General features: G+C 44.8%; 1 protein-coding gene across 7 annotated transcripts in view; it reads left to right on the top strand.

Moving 5' to 3' along the window:
• LOC149449495 (UDP-glucuronosyltransferase 1A1-like) overlaps positions 1-17,688 on the top strand; it is an 82,311-nt gene that overhangs the window by 50,258 nt on the left and 14,365 nt on the right. Inside the window, exon 1 of one of the 7 annotated variants that reach the window (XM_089693163.1) lies at positions 12,834-12,956. The exons of 5 other annotated variants lie outside the window; for them this stretch is intronic. The gene's annotated coding sequence lies outside the window, so the exon portion shown is untranslated. Of the gene's footprint in view, positions 1-12,833; positions 12,957-16,620; positions 16,774-17,688 lie in introns of those variants that run through there. One more of the 7 variants, XM_089693162.1, reaches the window with a different exon arrangement.

The raw sequence follows: 17,688 nt of genomic DNA, 5'->3' as shown, positions 1-17,688 counted from the left end.
GGCACAAGGATTCATCGCTTCTCCTGTCAGTGGGGATACGGAAATACCCTTACCGACGCTGATCGAATGCGATCAAATACCCAACCATAGGGATGAGATTCCTACCCCAGAAGCTGCAGTTCACCAACCTCACCTAAGGCACCTAGCCAACGTTATCCCACCTATGGACATCAACGCCGAGATTCTACTCCTGCTCGGCAGAGACAATCTAAGGGTACACAAGGTGCGTCAACAGTGTAATGGTCCTGACTATGCACCATACGCCCAGAGACTGGACTTGGGATGGGTAATCATAGGAAATGTATGCTTAGATCAACCAGGAATTGACTCCTTCAAAACGTACGTGCGTGCAGATGGACGCACAACTTGCATTAAGCCGTGTCCTCATCACTATGAGGTGAAGGAGAAGTCTCCAGGCCTCATACAACCACCTGACGTCATTACTCCCCTCTTTGCCGACAACTTGGGGAGATCAGTCTTTCATACAACCAAGGACGACGATAAAGTAGCCTTGTCAGTAGAGGACAGAGAATTTGTCAAGATAATGGACAGTGAGTTCTTTAAAGACGAAACCAATCACTGGGTTTCTCCATTACCCTTCCGAGCTAATAGGGTAAGACTCCCAAACAACCGGGAACAAGCTCTGTCTAGATTTAACTCTCTTCAGCGTACCATGAACAGCAAGCCTGAAATGAGAGAACACATCGTTGCCTTTATGGATAAAATATTCCATAACAACCATGCAGAACCAGCTCCATCCTTAAGGAAGAACGACAAGTGCTGGTACTTACCTTCATTCGGAGTAGATCATGCCACTAGACCTATGTCTGTAGGTTCGTTTACTAACTCTACTTGGCTTACAGGTCCGGAGTTTCTGCTAAAACAGGCGGACGATTGTGTACAGGAAGTTTTCAGCATCCAGGATCCGGATAATGATCCAGAAATCCGCGCTGAAGTCAGTGTATTGGTCACTGGAACAAAGCAAATCTCCAGCCTCGGTAGCCAGCGCTTTGAACATTTCTCCAGTTGGATGAGACTCGTCAGGACTATCGCAAGGTTAGTGCACATTGCGGAATGTTATCACAATACTCACAAAGATAAGGATTGTCACGGTTGGCACGTCTGCCATAAACCCTTCTCTGCGGAGAGCATCTCTCATAGTGAGTCCCTCATAATACGTCACGTCCAACAAGAGGAATTCAATGTAGAATGGAAGTGCTTATACAACAAACAGCAGATTCCAATAAAAAGCCCTCTTGCCAACTTAAATCCAGTTATTGACAGTTTTGGCTTGCTCAGAGTTGGTGGTCGTTTGAATCAAGCCCACCTAAGAGTTGCAGAACAAAATCCTCTCATCATTCCCAGCAAACACCATATCACCGTCTTGCTGATCCGACACTACCACAAAAAGACTGAACACCAGGGCAGGCAAATCACTGAGGGCAAGTTACGGTCTGCTGGCCTTTGGATTATAGGTATGAAAAGACGTGTGGCCCAAGTACTGCATGACTGTGTTCACTGTCGCAAAGCTAGAGGAAAACAACTACACCAACAAATGGCTGATTTGCCTGCGGACAGACTATGTACAGAGCCGCCTTTCACCTACGTTGGCCTAGACGTCTTCGGGCCATGGATGGTGTCCGCACGCAGGACCCGTGGCGGTCACGCAAACAGTAAGCGTTGGGCTGTACTATTTACTTGCATGAGTGTGCGAGCCGTTCACTTAGAGGTCATAGAATCCATGGACACATCCAGCCTTATTAATGCCTTAAGACGGTTCTTTGCAATCAGAGGACCAGTGAAACAGTTGAGGTCTGACCGTGGAAGCAACTTCATTGGAGCCTGTAGAGAACTGAACATAGACACCAAATCCATTCAAGATCACTTGGCGGAAAAGGGTTGCACCTGGATTTTCAATCCTCCTCATAGTTCCCACATGGGGGGCTCCTGGGAGAGAATGATCGGCATCTCACGCAACATCTTGAATTCTATGTTGATGGATGTAAACTCTTCAAGACTCACACATGAGACTCTAGTCACCCTTCTCGCTGAAGTTTCAGCCATCATCAATTCTAGACCCCTCGTGCCAGTATCTATGGATCCTGAAACACCAGCCGTACTGACTCCAGCTATCCTACTTACCCAAAAAACTGAGATTACGCTATTACCTAGTGGAGAATTTACTCATGCGAATATCTACCAAAAACACTGGAAACGTGTACAATACCTAGCTGATTACTTCTGGAACAGGTGGCGAAAGGAGTATCTCAATATTCTTCAAGGCAGAAGAAAGTGGCAACACCACAAACCAAACCTAAAAGAAGGCGACCTCGTGTTAATGAAGGAGCAACATACCGTACGGATTGACTGGCCTATGGGACTAATTACAAAGGTTCTTCCTAGCAAGGATGGCAAGGTCCGTAAAGTGGAGTTGAAGATCTTCAGAAAGGGTGAGCTTAAAATATTCGCAAGGCCAATTAATGAACTCATTTTGATACTACCCATCAAGAACATTCCTGCTGGATGAACTCTACTGAACTTGAACTTTGTGGTTCTTCTCTATTCCAACTCGGAATCTACTATATTGTTATGTTTATTGCATTCTAACATGTTCTTTGTTACAGGTTGTTTTATATTTTATGGACATTCGTCATAGTGAAATCCCTTATGGAATTTCAGACGGGGAGTGTGCTGTTCTCCTCATATTTGTTATTTAACTGTGCATTGTATCACCAATTCTTATTTCACCATGTTGTTTCTATGTCTTGATCTGTTGCTGCCATCTGCTGGCCAGAATTTGCATGCTGCATGCCTTTGTTATAGCTAGTAAGTGTTTTCTCTGCTGGGCGTGGTTTTAGGCAAGCCTTGGTTCTGGTCACTTCCTGCAGCCATTTTATCTGCTATATAGCTGTGTGACAGGACATTCATTACCCTGGGCTTGTGAAGGCATCAGTTTTTGACCAGCAGTTAGCCTCAGGAAAGATATCACAGGACAGCATGAATACCTCTACTACCTTTCAGTATTGTATCACTGTTTGTCGCTGTATTTTGGACCAAATAAACCCACGCTGATTTCATTCCCGTGTATACGTTTGGATCCATCTAACCTGAACATCTGCCGGTCCGGTCTGCTCCACTGCTTGGATACGAAGGTAGGAAGTTACACAGCCATTATTAGATATACCTTCATTCGCCTTCATGTGGGGACAGAACAACATCTAGGAAATAATTCACATTCCATTTGCTTGATCTTTTTAGCACCAGAAAGAGTAGCATTTAAAAATGCAGTGGCACAATATGAAAATGGAAAATATCAATACTCAATTTTCCTTTTCCTTTTGAGACTACCTTGGAGGATAAGACAAACAAGGGACGCAGAATCTACATGATAGGGCTGCTAACTCCAAAACAATTCTCGCTGTTGTGATAGCTGTATGGAAGGTTAATATAATTGTCAGAAACCATAATGAGCATGATTCAAAAGGCTCAAATGGGGGCTGTAGCAGAGCCTTTAGTACTGTGCTTAAGTCCCAAGCTGGAAAGAAGTCCTTTCCAGGAGGCCGCATTCCTATTGTTGCCCTGAAGAACTGTTTTATTAAAGGCCCATCTGCCCATTTATGTCTCATGAAGGAAGACAGTGCTGCGACTTGTACCTTGATTGAGCTATATGCCAAGCCCATATTCAGTGCCGACTGCAGGAATTCTAGTATATGCTAGCAATGCTTGGAGCCAGCCAGGAGAAATTATGTTGTGACGCAAAAGCTTAAAATTTCTTCCATATTCTAGACTATGTAGTGTTCGTTGTAGCTTTGCTTGCTTTTACTAATGTTGAAATTACTTCCTCCAAGAGGCCTTGAGAATGTAATCTAGCCAATTCAACACCCAAGCTTTCAGTTGTAATCTCCTCGAGTTGGGATGAACCCAATGCTCTTGCTGTAAGAAATCTTTCCCGTGAGGCAGAGGTACTGGCGGGACCACTGTCATCTCTAGGAGCAGAGGAAGCCACGACCTCTGAGGTCAGAAGGGAAGGATTAGGATGACATGGACTCTCTCCCTCGCAACCTTTAGAAGGGTCCTCATAATTAGAGGAATCGGAGGGAACAGACACACTAGTGGAAACTGCCAAGAAATTGAGACGGCATCCTGCGCTAATGCCTTGTAGCATGCGAAGCCCGTCATGAGTTTTGGTAGTTGCGCATTCCCTTGTGTTTCCATCAGGTTTACGATGGGCATTCCCCATCTGGCGAAGATTGGTTGCAGGTAGCGTCTGTTTATTGACCACTCGTCATTGGCGGGAAACTTCCGACTTAGCTGGTCTGCTATCTGGTTGTGCTTGGCTGGAATATAGGCTGCCGTTAGGGCTTCCACATGAGCCTCTGCCCAAAGAAAGATTTTGGTTGCCAACTGGAGCAATCACAGGCTCTTGGTTCCACCTTGCTGGTCTATATAGGCTACTGCCGTCAGATTGTCTGACATTAGCTTGACCCGGGCTCCCCGAATCAGTCCTTCGAAGTCCCGTAGGGCCTGGTATGCTGCCTGCAGTTCCAGGAGGTTGGAGTGCCTGGTCTCTGTAGCATGCCATCTGCCCTGCGCTTGTCTCCCGAGACAGTGAGCCCCCCAGCCTCAGAGGCTGGTGTCTGAGGTTATATAAATCCAGTCTCCTGGACTGAGAGGCATGCCCCGCGATAAGGTCTCTGGTGCTGTCCACCAGACTAGGCTCTGTCAGATCCGTGTGCCACACGGATCTGCTGGTCCATTGAACAGCCATCCCATTGACTTAGGAAGGACATTTGTAACGTCCTCATATGGAACTTCGCCCAAGGCACCGCCGTCGTGGATATCCCCTAAGAGTCATACAGTCTGTTGCAAACAGTGCTGGTGATTACATCACTCTGTAGACACATACCTTCAGTTCGACTCTTTTGTGGTAAGGCAGGAAGATCTGTCCCAATCTTGTGTGGAAGACCGCACTCAGGTACTCAATCTCCTAGGCTGGGATTAGATGGCTCTTCTGCCTGTTTATAAGCCAACCGAAAATGGACAAGATGTCTAATACTTTGTCACATTGTAGTGTTAGTTCTTAGCTTGAACAGGCCACCACCAGGATATTGTCTAGATAATGATGGATCTTTATCTTTGGCATATGAATAAACGCTATGGTTGCTAGTAGGATCTTGGAGAACACTCTGAGTGCTGTGTTGATTCAGAATGGCAAACATCTGAATTGATAGTGCTCTTCCCCCCACTGCGAATTTGAGGACCGGCCTGGTCTGTACGATCTTGCTTCCCGGGCTCTCCTGAAATCAAACTGCCCTGACCGGAAGGGTTGCGGTCTCTTCCTTGTCTGAGCTAACAGGCCTGATTTGCCATCTGTAACAGCTTCACCAGATCTATGGAAGACTTCGCTAAGAAGGCTTCCATCAGGTTGAGCTCTTTGAGGGCTAAATGATCTTTGCTGCCTCAGTTCCTGAATTTAATGCCGTCTCTACATTTAAGACCCACATTTTCCAGGCCCTTGAGATGGGCGTTAGGGCAATGGCCGGGCGACAAGCTGCTCCTGTGACCAAAGAGATCACCTATGCATCGGTTCTCTGAAGGTGGTTGAGTCCTCCAAGGGGAGAGACACATGCCTTGCAAGATGCTGTAGAGCCGCGTCCACTCCTAGCGCTGTTTCCCACAAAGCAACATCGGCGGGCCTAAATGGATATAGTTTTTGCAAACCAACTTTGGATTCTGGATTTCCTCTCTGGTTGTTCCCATTTGTCTTAAAATAACTTACGAATCTCCTCAAAGGGAAGGAGGCCCCTTGTCTTCTGATGTTGGGAAAAAATCTCTTCACCTTCTCCAGAGGTTGAGAATCATGATTCCAGTATATGGCCCCCTTTATGGTCATAATATATGAGTCTATTAGATTGAAATTGAACAAATGATCGGGCAAGTCTTCTGATTCAGAAGGAGACCCTGAAGAAATTTCCAGCACAACTGGTGGTTTTTGCTTTTGGTCCAGAGGGCTCCCTAATGTAGGTTCACATTTTGAACTCCTTTTATTGGAGACTAGATGCATGCTTTCAACTACTGCTTCATGTATATTGTCAGGGACATGTTGGCCATGGCATAGCTGAGGCTCGTAGCCACATGCGAATGCGCAGGCGCGGGCCTGCAGGTGCTCGTACTGTTGTGCGTGGCCGTACACATATGCGCATGCGTGGGCGTATATGCACGGAAATGTGCATTGGCTAGTTCTGGCGCCCACTGGCCTATAAAGGTGCATCAGCTGCACTAGTGAATTGCTGTCTGACCTGCAGCTCCCCCCCTGTATTCCTGTGCCTGATCCTGTTCCTGTGACTGATTACCTGTGATTGACCCCGCCTCTGCCTTCGGACTCTGCCTGATCTGCTCCCACCAACACTGACCCTGGCTTGTGACCCGACCATTCTTCTGCCTGCCATTCATGTCTGATCTGCTTATCTGTTACCGACCTGGCTTGTCTGACCCTGCATACAGTCTGCTACCAGCCTGCTCCACTGCCTGCCTGCTCTGCTACCAGTCTGCTCAGTTGCCAGCCAATCCAGCCATCCCATTGGCCAGTGAAGTGCCAGCAATTCCGACACAGACTACAGGACTGAACAGGCACTCATACCCCACCGTGCTCTTGTGGTTGCTGTCCCACTTTCAGTGGCCCTTGAGCCGGAGCCGTACGAGAGGCCTTCCTCTGCTGTCAGGTTCACAAGTAAGGTACATGACATATATAATCCTTTACTCTACGGGCTTCTGCTTCTTTGTCTGTGGCAACATCCCTCATGCATTAAGCACACAATACTTTCCCAGGAGCTGATGGAGCCGCACGAGTCCAACATAGGCCATCTGAGGGCCAGCTTGTCTGCTTTGGGTTCATGGCCAGAGTTCTACTGTAGCTTGAAATGACAGGCGAGTGAAATTTGTGTTTCGAGTGAGACTTAGATCGCGGAGATATTGAGCAATGGTGGGACTTTCTTTCTGCAAGCGCATTCTTTAAGGCTCCTGCTTCGAGAAAGAATAGGCATCATGTTTGTTCCATGAGTAGCACTCTTTTCACCGTAGTCCCCCGAAGCCCCTCCTACCTTTTCGCAGATCTTCGTGCCTGCTGTGGCTGTGGTGAGCCCATGGCTGGGGAACAAAGATCAGAGAGATAAACAAAAAGGATTGAAATCTTTACTGAGTACACCTACTCAAACTCCAGCTCTCTCCCCTTCCGCTCTCTAAATCCCCCCCCTCTCTTTTTTTGCCTGTCCCTTTAAATTGTCCTCCTTTTTACCTGTCAAAAGTCAATGCACCTCCGGAATGCAGAGAGATAGAGGAATGGTGGCAGGTATCTGTGGAGTAAGGAAGGAAGAGAGATCGGTTGAAGGGGAGGCTGCTGAGTTTGCCCTGCGACCTCAAAGCCCCTGCCGTGTCTCTTACCGCTGTCAACCGGGATATCAGCTGTGGTATTCAACGTCACCACCACCACGGCTTCCCACCTTTAGCAGTGCGGTTGCTAGGTGATCGGCGGGACACTCCTGCCGCGCCCCGCCCTAGTGACGTCAGTGCCAGCCCCAAGAGACAGCGAAGCAGACAGTGCAGCTCAGATGAGCTGGAGAAAGAAAAAAAAGACTGAAGTAAGTCTCCTACGCCAATGCTAGCACGCTACAACACCAAAAAACGTGCAATTTAAGCACTATATACCTACAGCCCTGGCACACAGGGCATCCAGTATTTACTTCTATTATTTCTGGACCCTCCAATCCCAGGAGAGGCTGAACCTGCGGGGGAAAGGTTCAGTAGGTGGGAATGCTTGTTGTCATACCTTCATACCCAAAAAAAGAGAACAGGAAGGGAGGGGAGAGCCTCTTTTTTATTAAGCTGGGAAAGGTGGTCCTGAGTATCCAAAGGGAGGGGTTAACCCATTGTGTGCTGACGGTAGGATGACCAGAAAAAATATTTTTGTACATGGTATCCAACTATGAACTGTGACATTTTGGAGTAGAAAGCAGGTCTCCACGCTATCACTGTCAGTCTGGACTTGTAATAGATAATTATTTTCTACTGCTCCTACATCAGTAGTAGGTTTGCCATCTTTTGGCTAATGTAAAACTGAAGGTAGTGTGACTGTGATGTGAAAAGTGGAAAACTAAGGTAGTTTGCAATTCCACAATCAAATCCTGCAAAAGTTAACATGTTTCTGGTATAAAGCATGGTAAAGTTATTTTAAGAGTTATTTATTCATTTTGTGTATTTTGAATTCAGACTGGACACTCTGCATAGTAATCAAAAAGACAGACAATGCTTAGGAAAAACAGGTTAAAGCCCAGAATAGTGCGTTATGTCCCTAGCAAGGGACCTTGTAATAAAATCTGAGGTGAGGCAGTGCAGGAACTGACATATTAGTATTCTGTTACTTTTCTTCAGTTTTAAGCTGCAAATCTCGGAAGGGAGCATGCGATTTGCTGATGTTGCAGATGCTGTGGGGTGTGTTGGGCATCTGCCAAGAGACCACTGATTCTGCACAGCGAGCAAGGGTTCTTCTGTACAACATGCTGGCAGGATACAGACTTTTCTACTCACGATTTGGATTCTAAAGAATACAAACTGTAAGACTTTGCATACCTTTTCTGATACATCTGCACCATGGTTTGCTAATTTATGCGGAAAGTTCAGATAGGCTTTAAATGCACAGATATTTGTCTTGAAATCAATTAAAGCACATGTTGGCAATTGTCAACATGTAAAAATTGCACATCTGTGCCCATTGACATGAAATGAAAATTGTCCAGCGTGAAGTGCAGGGTTTTTCAGGGAAGATTCCAAAAAGTTAAGAATATATAAACCGACAGCGCAGGCCCTCTGTTTGGTCCTGCTGATTAACCAAGATTTTGGCCCCAAATTGTGCAAGCAGCCAGTCACATGGTATTTTCAGCCAAGTATACAGTATTTCATACAGTGAGCAGGCAGATAGTGTCTTTTTGTGTCTTTTTTGTATTGTTTGTAGAACTGAAATAAGGATTAGGGTGAACCTTGGTATACCCAGAACTAAGACACACGTGGTTGAGGATACTGTCTTGCAAACAGTTAACTTGTGCAGAAAAGGCTTTCAATGTAGAAAAAGTGAACAATTCAGCACAGGAGGATCCCACAGTGGAAACCTTGGCCAGCAGATTTGGGAACAGTCACTCCACCAAAAGAGCACAATAACAACAGTCTCTCCCCTGGATTGCTCTCAAGCCTCTGCTGATTGTGCCACTGCATACATGGATGCCTCCTTTCAGTATCAGCCAAATCCTTCCTAGACTTTGCTTCAACTGTTCCTGCAGGTTGTAGTGAGTACTTCAGCTTCTCTCTGAGCCACAACCCTGCACATTCAAAGCCTTCTCAAAGGCCTTGGAAGGTTCAACAGCATTTCCAGGTTGGGTCACTTTTCAGCCAGCAAACAACCCTGCTGTTCCATGCTCCAGACCTTATATACACCTCTCAGCTCCCTACTGGTCACTCTCCAAACCAGGGATTGGCTGAGGCTGTCAGTTCAGACTCTACTTTCTCCATCCACTATGTTCTAGCACTTCTCGAAAGACAGAGGGAGACTGGAAAGCCTGCACCTGCAGAGCCCAGAACAAATCAAATTGATCAAAACCAATTCCCTAACTACAGCAGAGCCCAATTTGATGATCGTGCAGACTAGGCACATGACAGGCTGTGTGTGTAGCAGCCATGTTGTTCAGAATTCACCCATTACCTTTTATTTATCATTTTCTTTTCTGTTTTAAAACCAGAGATCCAGCAGCTCTGATTCCTCCCCCTCCCCTTTCCAGAACATAGCTATAGTTTCAAAGGCGTCTTGAGTCAACAAGGGTCTGGGTCTTCAAAGGACCGGTTATCTCCACTTAGACCAGAGATCTAAAATCCTTCAGTTCTGTCACCCGTGGTTTGTAGGGCAATCAAATCTATTAGGAATGCATAGCATGACATAAAATGTCTACCCAAAACTGATGAGTATCGTAAAAGCAGTCAGGCTTTAGGCGACCTCTAAGAGACCCCCTGTCCAATTTGCAATTTAATAAAATCTACACACAATTCATAAAATTATACAGGACTATGACACATTAGTGTGAAGTGTAGTTGAATGGAGAATATCTTACCAAACAAATCAAGGTCATACATGACTAAGCTAGAGCATACGGAAGGGAAGATAGCAGTCTCCTACCTCCTAGATGACAGGCCCATCCGACATACTGTGTTTGGTATAACTAGAAATAAAATTGAATGCTAAACAATAACCTACCAGTTTTTAGAATGCAACCTGCACATATTGGAAGATATTAATATTAGTATAAACTGTGTGTAAGGGAGGGCCATAATACCGTCATACACCCCATTGACCCTCCTCAGCTGCTTAATTGGTCAGATGGTCTCTGTCAATACCCCTTGATAACACAGAAAAAGTGAATTCCAGGACATTTTGACAGCTCTCATGTACCAAGGAACATCTGTCAAGTTATGAGAGCACCTTGCTCACCATTGGCTGAACTGTTACCTTTGCTTTTGTAAATATTTTATTTGCACCATTTTGACCTTTTCATTATTAAACCCTATTTTAAAAAGTGTTGTCAATTTCTCTGACTTCAGTCACACAGAATCTGACTTTGAAATCATGCGACTTCACTTGAACTCGCACTATTTCAAAGTCGGATGTCAGTGAGACTTCAGGAGCAACTTGGAAGACATCTGTGCAACTTCATGCACAGATGACTATGAAAGTAGCACCAGAACTTGCAAAATGTAGTGCATGAACTACTTTTAAAAGCGGTGCGACTCCATCGGAGTCGTACCATTTTGACCGCTTGTATTGCAAGCAATAGGGTGCAACTTGTCATGTGCTTTGAAATGATCAAATCACATGACAATTTGCACTGGTGTGGCCAGGGACTAAATACGCCAATGCAAACTAAAAGAATCCCTATCTCTGGAAGAGTGCTACTGTAGTATAGTCCTATGAATATACTGGTCTGTGGTGGCAGTGTGTGTTACAGATGTTATTGATAAGATTGTGAGTTTCCTTTTTCTCAATAAAAATGCAGTGGTGGTAACTTAAAGAGTTAATTTCTTAGTTAACCTAACCCAATGACAATCACTCTCAGGCTGCTGGCACCTAGATTGAGGTCCCACGAGCTGGAAAATCTTTTGTGCAGGGTGCAGCTGAGAGTGGCATTGTTATGTAAGTGACAGCACGGTGTGTGATTGGCCAGTTCTTTGTCACGAGTTGGTGAGAAGGACAGGGGTCTGACATCCATGTTAGTCACATCCAACATAACTAAGTTTACCTAAATCCTACCTACCAATTAGCACCTAAATAGGAGGGTGCTACAAACCTAGCATTTCATATTCCAGTCCCTCTGCTTTGCTAATACAAACTGACCACACTAGGTAGGAGAGCACAACGTGGGCAGTTTTCTAGCTATGCTGAGAATTCAGCCTGCTCTCCTCCAATGATCAGACTTGACCTGCCATTCACTGGGAAGATCAGATCAGCTCTCTAAGATTCTTGTGCAGCAAGAATAAAAGGTATATGATCACTTTTAAAAAGGGGGGAAAATGTATGTATAGTTGTTTTTATATGTATTGACAAATGTGTTGCCTTTCCTTTTGTATTTTAAACTGGATGGGTTGTTTTACAAGGTGAGGGTTTACATATACTTTAGTAGTAATAGGTGTCAATAGGAAATAAAGGTATAACACATTTTATTTGCTATAACATTCATTTGCTTGACCCAAACGATTGTTATTTTCACTTTTTGTTGCAAAAAGTAACAGGCAAATAATGACTGTTAAAGCTTACTGAATAGAACCTGTTAAAGTGATACTAAACCCAGGACCCTGCATTAACTATTTCTGGTCTCCCACAGTACACACAACATGGAAATGCAATTATTTTAGTAAACGTAAACTGCTAAATACATTTTCTCATCAGCAGTTAGAGCAATCTTGTGACTTCAGCAGAGCACTGGTTAAAGCTTGTAGCAGGTGTTTTCTTTCTGCTGTAGGAGGGTGTGAAAGTCCTGACCTCTGTCTGGACAGTGCTGATTAACCCTGTGCTGATCACATGCACTCTCCAAAAGAAAAAAAAACACCTCTCTAGCAATACACACTAAACTGAGCTTGTGCATGTGACTATGGGTTCAGTCTGTATCAGTTGGTCATTTCAACAAGAGGAGAGGCAGAGAAGTCAGGATCAAACAGCCTTTTTACACAATGCAGAGGATTAACCCCTTAGGTTCCACAGTGAGTATAACAATGTGCTTTACTGCATATACAGACTGATTTTACTGTTGTGGGTTTAGTGACACTTTAAGTTTTTTGACAGCTCACTTGCAATTGCTTCATATTTTTCATATAAATAGGGGAAAGCATTTCCCTTGTCTTAAGATGACATGCTTGGACACTTTTCTTCCATTGCCCTGCCCAATTTCCTCCAGTTATTTGTAGCATTAAATGACTATTTACTATTTTTATGATTTAAATGTTACATGGCGCGGTGGCAGAGTTATAGATAAGGCGTTGGACACTGTATAGGTCAAATCGGATAAAGTCTGCAAGTTGCTTATAGAATCACATGTAGTAAAAAGGGAGGGGAAGCTGGGTGTGTGAAGCTGAAGAGTTCTGGGAGGGGAATGGAGAAGGGACAGAGGATCTTTTGCTGGAAAATGCTAGTTATTGAGCAATATTGGAGAGTTGTTGCAGCTTGCCTTTACAAATACGGGAGGAAAAGTTCTGCAGAGTTTGCCGTGCTCCCTTGTGCTGCCTCTTCCTTTCAGACTTGCCTGCACTCAAAGCTGATTTGCTGACAGTGTTGTCTCTTGATCTCTAGTGAGCCCTATAAAGCCATTAATGTTCAGTACAGTTCAGTGCGAAGCTCAGCCAAATAAGGAGGAGACAGAAGAGCCGCAGTAAGTACAGCTAGCCAGTCTATATCTAACAAGCCAGGGAGGATAACCAGTCTATATGTAACAGGCCAGGGAGGATAACCAGTCCATATCTAACAGGCTAGGGAGGATAACCAGTCTATATGTAACAGGCCAGGGAGGATAACCAGTCCATATCTAACAGGCCAGGGAGGATAACCAGTCCATATCTAACAGGCTAGGGAGGATAACCAGTCTATATGTAACAGGCCAGGGAGGATAACCAGTCTATATCTAACAGGCCAGGGAGGCTAGCCAGTCTATATCTAACAAGACAGGGAGGATAACCAGTCTATATGTAACAGGCCAGGGAGGATAACCAGTCTATATCTAACAGGCCAGGGAGGCTAGCCAGTCTATATCTAACAAGACAGGGAGGATAACCAGTCTATATGTAACAGGCCAGGGAGGCTAGCCAGTCTATATCTAACAAGACAGGGAGGATAACCAGTCTATATGTAACAGGCCAGGGAGGCTAGCCAGTCTATATCTAACAAGACAGGGAGGATAACCAGTCTATATCTAACAGGCTAGGGAGGATAACCAGTCTATTTGTAACAGGCCAGGGAGGATAACCAGTCTATATCTAACAGGCCAGGGAGGCTAGCCAGTCTATATCTAACAAGCCAGGGAGGATAACCAGTCTATATCTAGCAGGCCAGGGAGGCTAACCAGTCTATATCTAACAGGCCAGGGAGGCTAACCAGTCTATATCTAACAGGCCAGGGAGGCTAACCAGTCTATATCTAACAGGCCAGGGAGGCTAACCAGTCTATATCTAACAGGCCAGGGAGGCTAACCAGTCTATATCTAACAGGCTAGGGAGGATAACCAGTCTATAGCTAACAGGCAGGCGAGACTTCAGCAATGAGGGTCACTCATTGCTGTGCATTAAAGTAACACACATTTTACAGCTTCTTCATGCAATAATGTGAATAGGCCCTTAAAGTGAGTGGGATGGTGTTTTGTACAACCTTACAGCAGAACTAAAAGCTTGCTCCTATTTTTCCTAACCAGGACAGTTGCATAATAACAAGTCAGACCCATTTTTGTTCTGAGCTGCATTCAGTATCACTGTTTCAGCAGTACAGGGTTTACCTGTACATTAACCACTTGCCCTCCAGAGGATTTACCACTCTTCCTGACCAGGCTATTTTTTGGGATACGGCGCTGCATTATGTTATCTGAGAATTGCACGGTCGTGCAATAATGTACATAAATTAAATTGGTGTCCTTTTTTTTCCACAAATAGAGCTTTCTTTAGGTGGTGTTTGATCACCTCTGAGTTTTTTATTTGTTGTGCTATAAACAAAGAAAGACCAACAATTTTTTTTAAAAAAAAACAATATTTTTGACTTTTTGCTATAAAACATATCCAGTAAAAAATTTTAAAAAAATCCAATTTCTTCATAAATTTAGGCCAAAATGTATTCTGCTACATGTCTTTGCTAACAAAAAATCCCAATACATGTAAATTGATTGGTTTACGTGAAAGTTATAGCATCTAGAAATGGCAGGATATATACTGGATTTTTTTTTCTTTTATACTAGTAATGGCGCAGATCAGCGACTTAAAGCAGGACTGCTGTGGGCATTTTGACACTGGGTGGGAACTGACTAACTGCCACTGACATCCCAGTGACACTAATACAGTGATCAATGCTAATAAAAAGCACTGACACTGTATTAATGACACTGGGAAGGAAGGGGTTAACATCTGGGGCGATCAAAGGGTTAACTGTGTGCTGCTTTACATTATGTACTGTGTGTTTTTTACTAGGGAGACATTCTTTGGTGTGGTGAGAAATACAAAGCAGCATGTCCATGCTGGCAGGAGAGAGACCTGTGTTGTTTACAAACATGTCTCTCCCCTGTCAACCCTTGCCAGACGCTCGCCTGGTGGCCAGGACCCTGGTGATTGACATCCTTAGCCGCCAATGGCAGTGCGGGTAGGGCGGCGCGCATGCTCCCCACCCAGAAATGCAAATCATGTATATATACTGTACATGATTTTGAACAGTGCTGGAGGTGCCAGAACTGAAAAAAAGCCCTGATCATTATTGCTGACACCTCTTCCTCCATGATCTTCAGTAATGACTTGAGTATCAGAGCAGTTGGCGGAAAAAAGTAAACTTGCTTTAAGTTCCGCATCTGGGAGAAGGCATCTCGGGCTAGAGCTTGTGGACAGAACAAGCGGGAGAAGAAGTGAGGTACCTGGCAGTTGCTCAGATTTACCATGAGATCCACCTCGAGAATTCCCCATTGAGCGAATACTTCTGCCAGATATCTTGGATTCATCATCCACTCTGTATGGCTTAAGAACCAACAGCTCAACTGGTCTAACAGTGTTCTGAGGGACCCAGTAGATACGTTGCAGAAAAATCTAGAAAATGGGAAGATCTCTGCCGTGATCTGGAGAAGCTGCAGACTCCTTTTTCCCCTTGTTTCATTATGTATGAAACAGCGGTTCTGTTGTCCATCAGAAACCTGATTCTCTTGCCCCGAATGACAGGTAGAAATGTCTTCAGAGCCTCCTTGGGTGTTTTCAGTTCCAGCAGATTGGAATAACACAGAATCTGAGAACACCATGTTCCCTGAGCCCTCAGGTCCCGACAATGAGCCCCCCAACCCTGGAGACTGGCAACTGAAGTAATCGTGACCCAGTCTCCAGGGTTGATGGGCCTGCACGGAGAGAGGTTGCCTTGCCAGGCTCTGTAAGCATGCGTCCACCTTCGGAGGTGAGTTCCAGGACTCATCAGATGGCCAGGACGGATGTAGTTTGTTTACTCTATTCTGCACCACAGGCTTCTTGTCTAGTTTGTCACATTCCTCTTTCATAAGCTCTCTTATTTCTGTCATAAAAGAAAATTTGGGAAGTTCCTTTTTTAAATTTGGGTAATACTTCCTATGATCTTGCAGAGCAGATGAATCTTCCTCCCATTCAATAGCCTATTTCTCTGCAGATATGGAGGGAACAAGGTTAAAATTAAAGAAACGGCTCCAACTCATCCTGCCCGGCCTCTGAATCCACATCTGAAATGCTGTTTATAGCTCCTGGCTCTGGTGAAACTTCCTCCTGTGTCCTCCATCGTGTGCATGTACTTTTACTGAAGGGCCCTGGTAGAAGACTTTTCACACCCTCCTCCACAGCCACTTTATTATACGACTTGATATCTTCATTTACTGCTTGACTGCTCTGAGAAGCTTCCTTGAAGCATAGCAAGGGCATTGTTCCACAAGCCCAACACATTCTGGCTACTGAATCCATAGTGGCAACTTGCCTTTGGCTGATGGACAAAAGCACCCAGCGCTGCCTGGAAGACAAACTAACCGACGCTGAAGACTAGCTATGTTACACATTGTACTGTTGAAACTTCACCTTAGAATGAGAGGCATGCAGAGATGGAGAACAATGATTACTTGAAGGCTAAATATTTCTCTTGCTGCCTCGGTGATAGCACCTCTCCCCTTGCGTTAAGGAAAGATCACTCAATGTCAACAGAACAACATGGGTATCAGTCCAGATCCCACAAAGAGGTCCCCTACCTTTCTATAGACGTCAGTGCCTCATCCTCAGGAGCAGGCAAGCTCATCCTGGGCTAAGAGGAAAGAAGATAGACTCAGCAAGAAAAATCTACACTGCTTGAAGCAAAGAAGGAACAAGAAACAATTTAACACGTACAGGGAATCCAGGAACTCACCACAATACACTGCACAGCAGAGCACAGCAGCAACAGGAGAAACAACAGGAGCATACTCCAGGCAGCTAACCAAGAAGGATCACAGAAGAAGGCTGGAAGAGGTGAGGAAGATGTTAACACAGAGAGTGAGAGCTAGCCAGTGGACAGGCTGAATAACACTTGCTTAGTAAATAGTGAGACTAGGGCAGCAGCAGAACACAGGAAACAGCCCACATCTTTTAACGAAAACGACCCTGCCTCCTCCAATGAGAGCCTGCAACACCTAAACCAGTAAGGATGGTAGTGATGATGTCATCACTCTAAACCACCTCTGGTGGACCGCATGGGAGGTGCAGGCTCCCAGAAGGAGGAGAGACAGAGAGACATACAGGCACACTCGTAGACTACAGGGAAACTTGATGTCATTGGTCAGCTCCCTACCCAGCCTGGGTCATGTGACTTACTGCCATGTCAGCAGTTGCTGACACAGTGGATTAGTGAAGGATAGTTACAGTACATACAGGTTAAGGCTTCATGTACACTGCAGCTGATAAACTCACGTTTAGGAGCTTTTCTGCATATTTTTCAGCAGCCCCTGAACTCTCCTTAATGTTTTCCTATGTGTCCATGTACACTATGTCGTTTACAGGCAGTTAAGTTTACAGTCGTTTTCAAACGCCAAAAGTGTGTAAACGTGGCTAACCGCGTTTATAAGCATTTGCAATTTTTTTTAACTCTTCCATTTTCAGATGCTGTCCAGAGCCTTATTTTCATCATGAAAAATGCATGCAAAGCGTTTTCCCGGTATTCAAATGGACCTGGTACACCATACTTTGAGGTTTCGCATGAAAGAAAATATGTTAGACACTGCTGCAATAATTTCTGCCACAGAAGTGAGCTGGAACACATCCAAACACCAAAAAAAAAAAAAGACAGCTAATCTCAACAAATACTACTCTCTGTGCTTCTGCTCTCTCTATTTCTCTCAAAATGTCTAAAATAGTAATTGTTTACTGTTTTTCAGTGCATTCTGGGCA

This window comes from Staurois parvus, unplaced genomic scaffold (assembly GCF_062004578.1).
Source record: "Staurois parvus isolate SC_StPar_1 unplaced genomic scaffold, SC_StPar_1.0 ptg000616l, whole genome shotgun sequence".
NCBI lineage: Eukaryota > Metazoa > Chordata > Amphibia > Anura > Ranidae > Staurois > Staurois parvus.
This window is presented reverse-complemented; position numbering and strand designations above follow the sequence as displayed.